Source organism: Monodon monoceros, unplaced genomic scaffold (genome assembly GCF_005190385.1).
Source record: "Monodon monoceros isolate NGI ecotype Baffin Bay Population unplaced genomic scaffold, NGI_Narwhal_1 Super_Scaffold_18, whole genome shotgun sequence".
NCBI classification, from domain to species: Eukaryota; Metazoa; Chordata; class Mammalia; order Artiodactyla; family Monodontidae; genus Monodon; species Monodon monoceros.
In genome coordinates this window covers 63730836-63745378 of record NW_021703774.1, presented here as the reverse complement: position 1 = coordinate 63745378, position 14543 = coordinate 63730836, and positions in this window count along the sequence as shown.

Genomic DNA, 14543 nt, shown 5'->3' with positions numbered 1-14543 from the left:
TTGCTATTGTTTCCTTCATTTCTTTTTCATTCATTTCTGATCTGATTTTTATGATTTCTTTCCTTCTGCTAGCTTTGGGGTTTTTTTGTTCTTCTTTCTCTAATTGCTTGAGGTGCAAGGTTAGGTTGTTTATTCGAGATGTTTCCTGCTTCTTAAGGTGGGCTTGTATTGCTATGAACTTCCCCCTTAGAACTGCTTTTGCTGCATCCCATAGGTTTTGGGTCATTGTGTCTCCATTGTCATTTGTTTCTAGGTATTTTTTGATTTCCTCTTTGATTTCTTCAGTGATCACTTCATTATTAAGTAGTGTATTGTTTAGCTTCCATGTGTTTGTATTTTTTACAGTTCTTTTCCTGTAATTGATATCTAGTCTCATGGCATTGTGGTCGGAAAAGATACTTGATACAATTTCAATTTTCTTAAATTTACCAAGACTTGATTTGTGACCCAAGATATGATCTATCCTGGAGAATGCTCCATGAGCACTTGAGAAAAATGTGTATTCTGTTGTTTTTGGATGGAGTGTCCTATAAATATCAATTAAGTCCATCTTGTTTAATGTATCCTTTAAAACTTGTGTTTCCTTATTTATTTTCATTTTGGATGATCTGTCCATGGGTGAAAGTGGGGTGTTAAAGTCCCCTACTATGAATGTGTTACTGTCGATTTCCCCTTTTATGGCTGTTAGTATTTGCCTTATGTATTGAGGTGCTCCTGTGTTGGGTGCATAAATATTTACAATTGTTATATCATCTTCTTGGATCGATCCCTTGATCATTATGTAGTGTCCTTCTTTGTCTCTTCTAATAGTCTTTATTTTAAAGTCTATTTTGTCTGATATGAGAATTGCTACTCCAGCTTTCTTTTGGTTTCCATTTGCATGGAATATCTTTTTCCATCCCCTTCCTTTCAGTCTGTATGTGTCTCTAGGTCTGAAGTGGGCCTCTTGTAGACAGCATATATAAGGGTCTTGTTTTTGTATCCATTCAGCCAATCTGTGTCTTTTGGTGGGAGCATTTAGTCTATTTACATTTAAGGTAATTATTGATATGTATGTTCCTATTCCCATTTTCTAAATTGTTTTGGGTTCATTATTATAGGTCTTTTCCTTCTCTTGTGTTTCTTGTCTAGAGAAGTTCCTTTAGCATTTGTTGTAAAGCTGGTTTGGTGGTGCTGAACTCTCTCAGCTTTTGCTTGTCTGTAAAGGTTTTAATTTCTCCATCAAATCTGAATGAGATCCTTGCTGGGTAGAGTAGTCTTGGTTGCAGGTTTTTCTCCTTCATCACTTTCAGTATGTCCTGCCACTCCCTTCTGGCTTGTAGGGTTTCTGCTGAGAGATCAGCTGTTAACCTTATGGGGATTCCCTTGTGTGTTATTTGTTGTTTTTCCCTTGCTGCTTTTAATATGCTTTCTTTGTATTTAATTTTTGACAGTTTGATTAATATGTGTCTTGGCGTATTTCTCCTTGTATTTATCCTGTATGGGACTCTCTGTGCTTCCTGGACTTGATTAACTATTTCCTTTTCCATATTAGGGAAGTTTTCAACTATAATCTCTTCAAATATTTTCTCAGTCCCTTTCTTTTTCTCTTCTTCTTCTGGAACCCCTATAATTTGAATGTTGGTGCATTTAATGTTGTCCCAGAGGTCTCCTAGACTGTCCTCAGTTCTTTTCATTCTTTTTTCTTTATTCTGCTCTGCAGTAGTTATTTCCACTATTTTATCTTCCAGGTCACTTATCCGTTCTTCTGCCTCAGTTATTCTGCTATTGATCCCAACTAGAGTACTTTTAATTTCATTTACTGTGTTGTTCATCATTGCTTGTTTCATCTTTATTTCTTCTAGGTCCTTCTTAACTGTTTCTTGCATTTTGTCCATTCTATTTCCAAGATTTTGGATCATCTTTACTATCATTATTCTGAATTCTTTTTCAGGTAGACTGCCTATTTCCTCTTCATTTGTTAGGTCTGGTGCATTTTTATCTTGCTCCTTCATCTGCTGTGTGTTTTTCTGTCTTCTCATTTTGCTTATCTTACTGTGTTTGGGGTCTCCTTTTTGCAGGCTGCAGGTTCGTAGTTCCTGCTGTTTTTGATGTCTGTCTCCAGTGGCTAAGGTTGGTTCAGTGGGTTGTGTAGGCTTCCTGGTGGAGGGGACTAGTGCCTGTGTTCTGGTGGATGAGGCTGGATCTTGTCTCTCTAGTGGGCAGGTTCACGTCTGGTGGTGTGTTTTGGGGTGTCTGTGGCCTTATTATGATTTTAGGCAGCCTCTCTGCTAATGGGTGGGGTTGTGTTCCTGTTTTGCTAGTTGTTTGGCATAGGTTGTCCAGCACTGTAGCTTGCTGGTCGTTGAGTGAAGCTGGGTGCTGGTGTTAAGATGGAGGTCTCTGGGAGATTTTCGCCATTTGATATTATGTGGAGCTGGGAGGTGTCTTGTGGACCAGTGTCCTGAAGTTGGCTCTCCCACCTCAGAGGCAGAGCCCTGACTCCTGGCTGGAGAACCAAGAGCCTTTCATCCACATGGCTCAGAATAAAAGGGAGAAAAAGTAGAGAGAATTAGTAGAAGTAGGAAGAAAGAAAGAAAGAAAGGAGGGAAGGAAGGAAGGAAGGAAGGGAGAAAGAAAAAGAAAGAAGCAAAGAAGGAAAGAAGGCAAGAAGGAAAGAAAGGAGGGAGGGAGGGAGGGAGGGAGGAAGGAAGGAAGGAAGGAAGGAAGGAAGGAAGGAAGGAAGGAAAAAGGACAGAAAGAAAGAAGATACAGTAAAATAAAATAAAGTATCATAAAGTTATTGAATAAAAAAATAATTATTTAGAAAAAAAAAAGGGATGGATAGAACCTTAGGACAAATGTTGGAAGCAAAGCTATACAGACAAAATCTTTCACAGAAGCATACACATACACCCTCACAAAAAGAGGTAAAGGGGAAAAAATCATAAATCTTGCTCTCAGAGACCACCTCCTCAATTTGGGATGATTCGTTGTCTAAAGGAGGGAAGGAAGGAAGGAAGGAAGGAAGGAAGGAAAGAAAGAAAGAAAGAAAGAAAGAAGAAAGAAAGAAGGTAAAGTATAATAAAGTTATTAAAATTAATTATTAAAAAAATTTTTAAAGAAACCATGGACAGATAGAACCCTAGGACAAATGGTGGAAGCAAAACTATACAGACAAGATCTCACACAGAAGCATACACACACACATTCACAAAAAGAGGAAAAGGGGGAAAAAAATCATAGATCTTCCTCTCGAAGCCCACCTCCTCAATTTGGGATGATTCGTTGTCTATTCATGTATTCCACAGATGCAGGTACATCAAGTTGATTGTGGAGCTTTAATCCGCTGTTTCTGAGGCTGCTGGGAGAGATTTCCCTTTCTCTTCTTTGTTCTCACAGCTCCCAGGGGCTCAGCTTTGGATTTGGCCCCGCCTCTGCGTGTAGGTCGCTGGAGGGCGTCTGTTTTTTGCTCAGACAGGACGGGGTTAAAGGAGCCGCTGATTCGGGGGCTCTGGCTCACTCAGGCCGGGGGGAGGGAGGGGCACTGCGTGCGGGGCGGGCCTGCGGCGGCAGAGGCCACCATGACGTTGCACCAGCCTGAGGCCCGCCGTGCGTTCTCCCGGGGAAGTTGTCCCTGGATCCCGGGAACCTGGCAGTGGCGGGCTGCACAGGCTCCACGGAAGAGGGGTGTGGATAGTGACCTGTGCTCGCACACAGGCCCCTTGGTGGCGGCAGCAGCAGCCTTAGCGTCTCCCGCCCGTCTCTGGGGTCCGCGCTTTTAGCCGCGGCTCGTGCCCGTCTCTGGGGTTCGCGCTTTTAGCCGCGGCTCGCGCCCATCTCTGGAGTTCCTTTAAGCAGCGCTCTTAAACCCCTCTCCTCGCACACCAGGAAACAAAGAGGGAAGAAAAAGTCTCTTGCCTCTTCGGCAGGTGCAGGCTTTTCCCCGAACTCCCTCCCGGCTAGTCGTGGTGCACTAATCCCTTCAGGCTATGTTCAAGCCGCCAACCCCAGTCCTCTCCCTGCGCTCCGTCCAAAACCCAACCCGAGCCTCAGCTCGCAGCCCCGCCCGCCCCAGCGGGTGAGCAGACAAGCCTCTCGGGGTGGTGAGTGCCCGTCGGCACCGATCCTCTGTGCGGCAATCTCCCCGCTTTGCCCTCCGCACCCCTGTTGCTGTGCACTCCTCCGCGTCTTCGAAGCTCCCCCCTCCGCCGCCCGCAGTCTCCGCCCGGGAAGCGGCTTCCTAGTGTGTGGAAACTTTTCCTCTTTCGCAGCTCCCTCCCACTGGTGCAGGTGCTGTCCCTATTGTTTTGTCTCTGTTTTTTCTTTTCTTCTTTTGCCCTACCCAGGTACGTGGGGAGTTTCTTGCCTTTTGGGAGGTCTGAGGTCTTCTGCCAGCGTTCAGTAGGTGTTCTGTAGGAGTTGTTCCACGTGTAGATGTATTTCTGGTGTATCTGTGGGGAGGAAGGTGATCTCCGCGTCTTACTCTTCCGCCATCTTCAAGGTCCCCCTATACTTTACATTTTTTAAAGTAAGGAACCCTGTTGTATTCACCTCTGTACCCCAAGCACTTCATACAACATCAGGCACATAGACATTTATAAAGATTGCTTGAACTAAATGCAACCGTCCAAGTTCTGCTGTTACTGGCTACTTAAAACCAGAAAATCAATTAATCTGAGTGATGGAACACTCAGTTTTCATAGAGATGTAAACCCTGTTGTTGACTATTGAGCCTCATAGTGGGAATATGTGTAAAACAAGCAGAGGAGACTCCTTGGAGCTAGAGCCTAAATTACTGTTTGATACCCAAGGGGCCTTGAGGAGAGAATAATATGGAAAAAAAAAATTAATGTAAAACATTGGAGAGTGATGCCTTGCCCAGGGCTGGGGATCAAAGCAGGTTTCTGACTATCCCAGAAGAGTTCATGTGATGGGTGGACTATTCAAAAATCAAGATTCTATCAATCATAGTAAATGATGGACTAGGATGGGCTAGAACCCAAAATGAAAAAGAAAAAAAAAAAAAAAAAGCAAACTTCAATAGAAATAAATATTAATCCAGCATATATTTGTTTTAAAAACATCATAAGGATGAGGTAACCAGAGGGGATATAAAAGAGCTTGCTCATTGTATTAGGGTTCTACAGAGACATTGGCAGAGATTTATTATAAGGAACTGGCTCACATGATTATGGAGGCTGAGAAGTCCAAGATATGCAGTCAGCAAGCTGAAGACTCAGGAGAGCCAATGGTCTGTGGTCCTAGTCCAAAGGCCTGAGAAGCGGAACCGATGGTATAAGTTCCAGCCTGAAGACAGGAGAAGATCCATGTCCCCGCAAAGACAATCAGGAAGAAAGGATGAATTGTCCCTTCCTCTGCCTTTATATTGTACTCAGACCTTCAGTGGATTGGATGAGGCTCACCCATGTTAGGGAGGGCAATCAGGTTTACTTAGTCTTCTGATTCAAATGTTAATCTCATCCAGAAACACCCTCAAAGACACACCCAGAATAATGCTTGACCAAATATCTGGGTGCCTGGTCGTCCAATCAACTTGACACATAAAATTAACCATCACATACAAGTGAACTTACTTACAAAACAGAAATAGAGTCACAGATGTAGAAAACAAAGTTATGGCTACCAGGGGAGAGAGGGGAGGGGAGGGATAAATTAGGAGACAGGGATTGACATATATACACTACTACATATAAAATAGATAACTAATAAGGACCTATTGTATATCACAGGGACTCTACTCAATACCCTATAAGGACCTATATGGGAAAAGAATCTAAAAAAGAGTAGATATATGTATATGTATAACTGATTCACTTTTCTGTATAGTAGAAACTAAAACAATATTGTAAATCAACTATACTCCAATAAAAGTTAAAGTGGCACATATATACAATGGAATATTACTCAGCCATATAAAGAAACAAAATCGAGTTATTTGTAGTGAGGTGGATGGACCTAGAGTCTGTCATACAGAGTGAAGTAAGTCAGAAAGAGAAAACCAAATACCGTATCCTAACACATATATATGGAATCTAAAAAAAAAAAAAAAAGGTTCTGAGGAACCTAGGGGCAGGGCAGCAATAAAGATGCAGATGTAGAAAATGGACTTGAGGACACAGAGAGTGGGAAGGGTAAGCTGGGAAGAAGTGAGAGGGTGGCACTGACATATATACACTACCAAATGTAAAATAGAGAGCTAGTGGGAAGCAGCCGCATAGCCCAGGGAGATAGCTCAGTGCTTTGTGACCACCTAGAGGGGTGGGATAGAGAGAGTAGGAGGGAGACGCTAGAAGGAGGGGATATGGGGATATATGTATACTTATAGCTGTTCACTTTGTTATACAGCAGAAACTAACAAAACAATGTAAAGCAATTATACTCCAATAAAGATGTTAAAAAAAATTAATCATCACACTCTAAAATAACTTTGTAGTTCTTTTTAAAACAAACATTTTTTTTCTCCTCTTCCCTCCTGAACACCTCTCAAAATGATAGTAAATGTATGAAAAAGGTATAAAGTTATAATAACATAGAGAAAGGGAAACAGGCCATCACATTCTGAGTGGTCTCAGTCTCTTTATCAGAGGAGGAAAGATGGTTAGGAGTGGTAACTAAAGAAACAAGGGAAAGAATTCAGAGAACACCCCCAAAAAAGGTATCCATTTGCCTTGCAGGAATAACCCCAAAGGGGTTCAGAGCCAAATGCTAGATACTACAGGGGACAGGAATTAGCTGAGGAGATGGAAATGGTGGGAGTAATTGAAAGTTTTCATCAGATGAAAGGGTCTCCTGCCCACACACCTCTCTCCCCACACACAACTGCTCTGATTCATTTCTAATTCATTTTCTTAGCTAAATCATGTATTGATTTATTTAGCTATTATTAGCAACACGTTTATGGAGACACATTTTACAGCCAGTGATGGCACCACAAGGAGAACGTCCAATCTGGTGACCTCCGGGATGTGTGGTGGACGATGAAGAGGCATCACCCACCCACTGATTCATCTCCCTTATTTCTGCTGAGTTCCACCCTCAGGCAAGCTAGAAGCACACCTTACATGTTGCTTGATTTCTTTCTTTCTTTCTGATAAATTTTTAAAATTATATACAAGGTCAATTTTCAGTTCCACCACCCAGAAGTCAACACTGTCAACAAGTTGTGATATTTGCTTCCAGGCTTTTTTTTTTTTTTTTCTTTAAATTAAGCAGCGATAGAACAAAACTTTTAAAAGACCATTCCTATTTCCATTTATTCCCCATTTTCACACACAAAATCCCTATTAATGCTTTGGTATGTGTTTGTCTTTCAGATCATTTTTTTAATGCCTTCACATACATTGGATTCATAAAAAGTATATAGTAATAATTTATGTTTTGATTTATATATATGGTAATATAATCTCCATCTTAATTTTTTATTTAAAATTATGCATTCTTGGTTTTTGTTTTTAGCATGCAGTGTTAGCTAACACTTACGGAACATTTTCTATGAACTAGGAACTTTTAAAAACATTTTTCATACATTTGTATATTTAATGTTCACAATAAAACCGTGAGATAAGTGGTGTAGTTATCATCATTTTAAAAATGAGGGAGCACTTTGATCTTTTAAATAAAGATGAACTTGTTGAGAGTTAAAAAGCATTGATATTAACACTGCAAGTATGAAGCCTACACTCTACCTCTGGTGTATCTTTTTTAATTGGTGGAGAGAATTTATCATATACATATATAATTGCATTTGTCTACAGATCAGCTGTTGAACATTTAGGTCATTCCCAATTTTTTACTTCTCACAAAAGTACTTCAATTAATGTCACTGTTTATGTCTTCTGGAGCAGTTTATCTACAAAGTATTTCATAAAGCACAATTGCTAGATCATGAGATATAATACTACAAAATTATAAAATGGTCAGACCAATTTAGGTCCCCCCAACAGAAATGTATGACTACATCATTTTCTTCTCATTTTCACCAATACACAACATTTGCCAGGCTTTAATTTTTGCCACTGCCAGGCAAAAATATATCATTTTGATTTTTGACTTTCTGATCACTGATGAATTCGAGCTTCTGTTCATATTTGTATTGGCCATAGCTGTTCTTTTCTTCCATTTGTTGTATATTCTCATTTATTAAACAATCTTACTATTTTGCTGTTTGGCTTTTCAGTATTGATGTGCAATAATTCTTTATATAAAAAATAAAACTAAAAATGGGATAAGGGGGAAGAAAAAAGGTAGAATTAGATTATTGATTGTTGTATAGGCAATAGGTTAGAGTTAAAGGAGACCAATAAAATCTGATAAGCCAGATAACAACAGGTTAAATAAGAAACAGGAAGGGGGGACCTTCAAGATGGCAGAGGAGTGAGACGTGGAGATCACCTTCCTCCCCACAAATACATCAGAAATACATCTACATGTGGAACAACTCCTACAGAACACCTACTGAATGCTGGAAGAAGACCTCAGACTTCCCAAAAGGCAAGAAAATCCCCATGTACCTGGGTAGGGCAAAAGAAAAAACAGAGACAAAAGAATAGGGATGGGACCTGCACATCTGGGAGGGAGTGTGAAGGAGGAAAAGTTTCCAAACATGAGGAAGCCCCTTCACTGGCAGAGATGGGGGTGGCAGAGGGGAAGCTTCACAGCCACAGAGGAGAGCGCAGCAACAGGGGTGCAGAGGGTAAAGCGGAGAGATTCCTGCACAGAGGATCAGTGCCGACCAGCACTTACCAGCCCGAGAGGCTTGTCTGCTCACCCGCCGGAGTGGGCGGGGGCTGGCAGCTGAGGCTCAGGCTTCCGAGGTCAGACCCCAGTGAGAGGACTGGGGTTGGCTATGAGAACACAGCCTGAAGGGAGCTAGTGCACCACAGCTAGCTGAGAGGGAGTCTGGGAAAAAAGTCTGGAACTGCCTAAGAGACAATAAACCATTGTTTTGAGGTGCACGAGGAGGGGGGTTCAGAGCACCACCTAAACGAGCTCCAGAGACTGGCGCGAGCCACGGCTATAAGCATGGACCCCAGAGACGGGCATGAAATGCTGAGGCTGCTGCTGCAGCCACCAAGAATCCTGTGTACAAGCACAGGTCACTATCCACACCTCCCCTCCTAGGAGCCTGTGCAGCCTGCCACTGACAGGGTCCCGTGATCCAGGGACAACTTCCCAGGGAGAACACACGACATGCTTCAGGCTGATGCAACATTACACTGGCCTCCACCACCGCAGGCTCACCCTGCTTTCTGTGCCCCTCCCTCCCACCGGTCTGAGTGATCCAAAGCCCCCTAATCAGTGACTCCTTTAACCCCCTCTTGTCTGGGCGAGGAACAGAAGGCAGAGGGTAATTGACCCACAGAGTGGGGCCAAATCCAAAGCTGAACCCCAGGAGCTGTGCAAACAGAGAAGAGAAAGGGAAATTTCTCCCAGCAGCCTCAGGAGCAGTGGATTAAATCTCCACAGTCAACTTGATGTACGCTGCATCTCTAAAATACCTGAATAGACAATGAATCATCCCAAAATTGAGGCGGTGGACTTTGAGAGCACCTGTAGACTTCGGGTTTGCTTTCTATATTTAATTTGTTTCTGGTTTTAGGTTTATATTAGTTTAGTATTTAGAGCTTATTATCACTGGTAGATTTGTTTATTGATTTGGTTGCTCTCTTCCTTTTATACATATATATATTTTTTTCCTTTTTCTCTTTTTGTGAGTTTGTATGTGTATGCTTCTTTGTGTGATTTTGTCTGTATAGCTTTGCTTTCACCATTTGTCCTAGGGTTCTGTCTGTCATTTTTTTTTAAATATAGTTTTTAGCACTTGTTATCATTGGTAAATTTTCTTTTGGTTTCATTGCTCTCTTCTTTCTTTCTTTTTTAAAATTACTTTTTAATTTTTTAAATAATATCTTAAAAAATTTATTTTAATAATTTTATTTTACTTTTCTTTCTTTTTTTCCTCCCTTTTCTTCTGAGCTGTGTGGCTTACAGGGAATTTGTACTCCAGCCGGGTGTCAGGCGTGAGCCCTTGAGGTGGGAGAGCCGAGTTCAGGACATTGGTCCACCAGAGACCTCCTGGCTCCATGTAATATCAAATGGAAAAGCTCTCCCAGAGATCTCCATCTCAACACTAAGACCCAGCTTCACTCAATGACCAGCAAGCTCCAGTGCTGGACACCCCATGCCAAACAACTAGCAAGACAGGAACACAGCCCCACCCATTAGCAGAGAGGCTGCCTAAAATCATAATAAGGTCACAGACATCCCAAAACACACCACCGGAGGTGGACCTGCCCATCAGAAAGACGAGACCCAGCCCTAGTCACCAGAACACAGGCACCTGTCCCCTCTACCAGGAAGCCTACACAACCCAGTGAAGCAAACTTACCCACTGGGGGAGACATCAAAAACAACAGGAACTATGAACCTGCAGTGTGCAAAAAGGAGACCCCAAACACAGTAAGATAAGCAAAATGAGAAGACAGACAAATACACAGCAGATGTTGGAGCAAAGTAAAAACCCCCAGACCAAACAAATGAAGAGGAAATAGGCAGTCTACCTGAAAAAGAATCCAGAGTAATGATAGTAAAGATGATCCAAAATCTTGGAAATAGAATGGAGACAACACAAGAAACATTTAACAAGAAACTAGAAGAACTAAAGAGCAAACAAACAACGATGAACAACACAGTAAATGAAATTAAAAATTCTCTAGAAGGAATCAATAGCAGAACAACTGAGACAGAAGAAGGGGTAAGTGACCTGGAAAATAAAATAGTGGAAATAACTACTGCTGAGCAGAATAAAGTAAAAAGAATGAAAAGAATTGAGGACAGTCTGAGAGACCTCTGAGACAATATTGAATGCACCAACATTCAAGTTATAGGGGTCCCAGAAGAAGAAGAGAAAAAGAAAGGGTCTGAGAAAATATTTGAAGAGATTATAGTTGAAAACTTCCCTAACATGGGAAAAGAAATAGTCAATCAAGTCCAGGAAGCAGAGAGTCCCATAGAGGATAAATCCAAGGATAAACTCGCCAAGACACATATTAATCAAACTATCAAAAATTAAATAAAGTGAAAAAATATTAAGAGCATCAAGGGAAAAGCAACAAATAGCATACAAGGAAATTCCCATAAGGTTAAAGCTGATTTCTCAGCAGAAACTCTGCAAGCCACAAGGGAGTGGCAGGACATATTTAAAGTGATGAAAGGGAAAAACTTATAACCAAGATTACTCTACCAGCAAGGATCTCATTCAGATTTGATGGAGAAATTAAAATCTTTACAGACAAACAAAAGTTAAGAGAATTCAGCACCACCAAACCAGTATTACAACAAATGCTAAAGGAACTTCTCTAGGCAGGAAACACAAGAGAAGGAAAAGACCCACAATAACAAACTCAAAACAATTAAGAAAATGTTAATAGGAACATACATATTGATAATTTCCTTAAATGTAATGGATTAAATGCTCTTACCAAAAAACACAGACTGGCTAATTGGATACAAAAACAAGACCCATATATATGCTGTCTACAAGAGACCAACTTCAGACTTAGGGACACATACTGACTGAAAGTGAGGGGATAAAAAAAGATATTCCATGCAAATATAAATCAAAGGAAAGCTGGAGTAGCAATTCTCAAATCAGACAGAATAGACTTTAAAATAAAGACAATTATAAGAGACAAAGAAGGACACTACATACTGATCAAGAGAGCAATCCAAGAAGAAGATATAACAATTGTAAATATTTATGCACCTAACAAAGGATCACCTCAATACATAAGGAATATGCTAACAACCATAAAAGGGGAAATTGACAATACCACAATAATAGTAGGGGACGCTAACAGCCCACTTTCACCAATGGACAGATCATCCAAAATGAAAATAAATAAGGAAACACAAGCTTTAAATAACACATTAAACAAGATGGACTTAATTGATAGTTATAGGATATTCCATCCAAAAATAACAAATACACTTTCTTCTCAAGTGCTCATGGAACATTCTCCAGGATAGATCATATCTTGGGTCACAAATCAAACCTTGGTAAATTTAAGAAAAATGAAATCATATCAAGTATCGTTTCTGACCACAATGCTATGAGACTAGATATCAATTACAGGAAAAAACTGTAAAAAATACAAACCCATGGAGGCTCAACAATATACTACTAAATAATCAAGGGATCACTTTGAAGAAATCAAAGAGGAAATCAAAAAATACCTAGAAACAAATGACAATGAAAACACGAAGACCCAAAACCCATGGGATGCAGCAAAAGCAGTTCTAAGAGGGAAGTTTATAGCAATAAAATCCTACCTTAAGAAGCAAGAAACATCTCAAATAACAATTTAAACTTACACCTAAAAGAAGTAGAGAAAGAAGAACAAAAAATCCCCAAAGTTAGCACAAGGAAATAAATCATTAAAATCAGATCAGAAATAAATGAAAAAGAAATGAAGAAAACAATAACAAAGATCAATAAAACTAGAAGCTGGTTCTTTGAGAAGATAAACAAAATTGACAAACCATTAGCCAGACTCATCAAGAAAAAAAGGGAGAAGACTCAAATCAATAGAATTAGAAATGAAAAAAGAGAACTAAAAACTGACACTGCAGAAATACAAAACATTGTGAGAAATTACTACAAGCAACTATATGCCAGTAAAACAGACAACCTGGAAGAAATGGACAAATTCTTAGAAAAGCACAACCTTCCGAAACTGAACCAGGAAGAAATAGAACATATAGACAGACCAACCACAAGCAGTGAAATTGAAACTGTGATTTAAAATCTTCCAACAAACAAAAACCCAGGAACAGAGGGCTTCACAGGCGAATTCTATCAAACATTTAGAGAAGAGCTAACACCTATCCTTCTCAAACTCTTCCAAAATATAGCAGAGGGAGGAAGATTCCCAAATTCATTCTACGAGACCACCATCACCCTGATACCTAAACCAGAGAAAGATGTTACAAAAAAAGAAAACTACAGACCAATATCACTGATGAACATAGATGCAAAAATCCTCAACAAATTACTGGCAAACAGAATCCAACAGCTCCTTAAATGGATCATACACTATGATCAAGTGGGGTTTATCCCAGGAATGCAAGGATTCTTCAATATATGCAAATCAATCAATGTGATAAACCATATTAACAAATTGAAGGAGAAAAACCATATGATCATCTCAATAGATGCAGAGAAAGCTTTTGACAAAATTCAACACCAATTTATGATAAAAACCCTGCAGAAAGTAGACATAGAGGGAACTTTCCTCAACATAATAAAGGCCATATATGACAAACCCACAGCCAACATCGTCTTCAACGGTGAAAAACTGAAACCATTTGCACTAAGATCAGGTAGAAGACAAGGTTGTCCACTCTCACCGCTACTATTCAACATAGTTTTGGAAGTTTTAGCCACAGCAATCAGAGAAGAAAAAGAAATAAAAGGAATCCAAATCAGAAAAGAAGAAGTAAAGCTGTCGCTCTTTGCAGATGACATGATGCTATACATAGAGAATCCTAAAGATGCTACCAGAAAACTACTAGAGCTAATCAATGATTTTAGTAAAGTAGCAGGAGACAAAATTAATGCACAAAAATCTCTTTCATTCCTATACATTAATGATGAAAAATCTGAAAGAGAAATTAAGGAAACACTCCCATTTACCACTGCAACCAAAAGAATACAATACCTAAGAATAAAGTGACCTAAGGAGACAAAAGACCTGTATGCAGAAAACTATAAGACACTGATGAAAGAAATTAAAAATGATACAAAGAGATGGAGAGATATACCATGCTCTTGGATTGGAAGAATCAACATTGTGAAAATGACTATATTACCCAAAGCAATATACAGATTCAATGCAATCCCTATCAAACTACCAATGGCATTTTTCACAGAACTAGAAAAAAAATTGCACAATTTGTATGGTAATACAAAAGACCCAGAATAGCCAAAGCAATCTTGAGAATGAAAAACGGAGCTGGAGAAATCAGGCTCCCTGATTTCAGACTATACTACAAAGCTATAGTAATGAAGGCAGTATGGTACTGGCACAAAAACAGAAATATTGAGCAAGGAAACAGGATAGAAATCCCAGAGATTAACCCATGCACATATGGTCACCTTATCTTTGATAAAGGAGGCAAGAGTGTACAATTTAGAAAAGACAACCTTTTCAATAAGTGGTGCTGGGAAAACTGGACAGCTACATGTAAAAGAGTGAAATTAGGACACTTCCTAACACCATACACAAAAATAAACTCAAAATGGATTAAAGACGTAAATGTAAGGCTAGACACTACGAAACGCTTAGAGGAAAACATAGGCAGAACACTTTATGACATAAATCACAGCAAGATCCTTTTTGACCCACCTCCTAGATAAATGGATATAAAAACAAAAATAAACAAATAGGACCTAATGAAACTTAAAAGGTGTTGCACATCAAAGGAAACCATAAACAAGAAGAAAAGACAACCCTTAGAATGGGAGAAAATATTTGCAAATG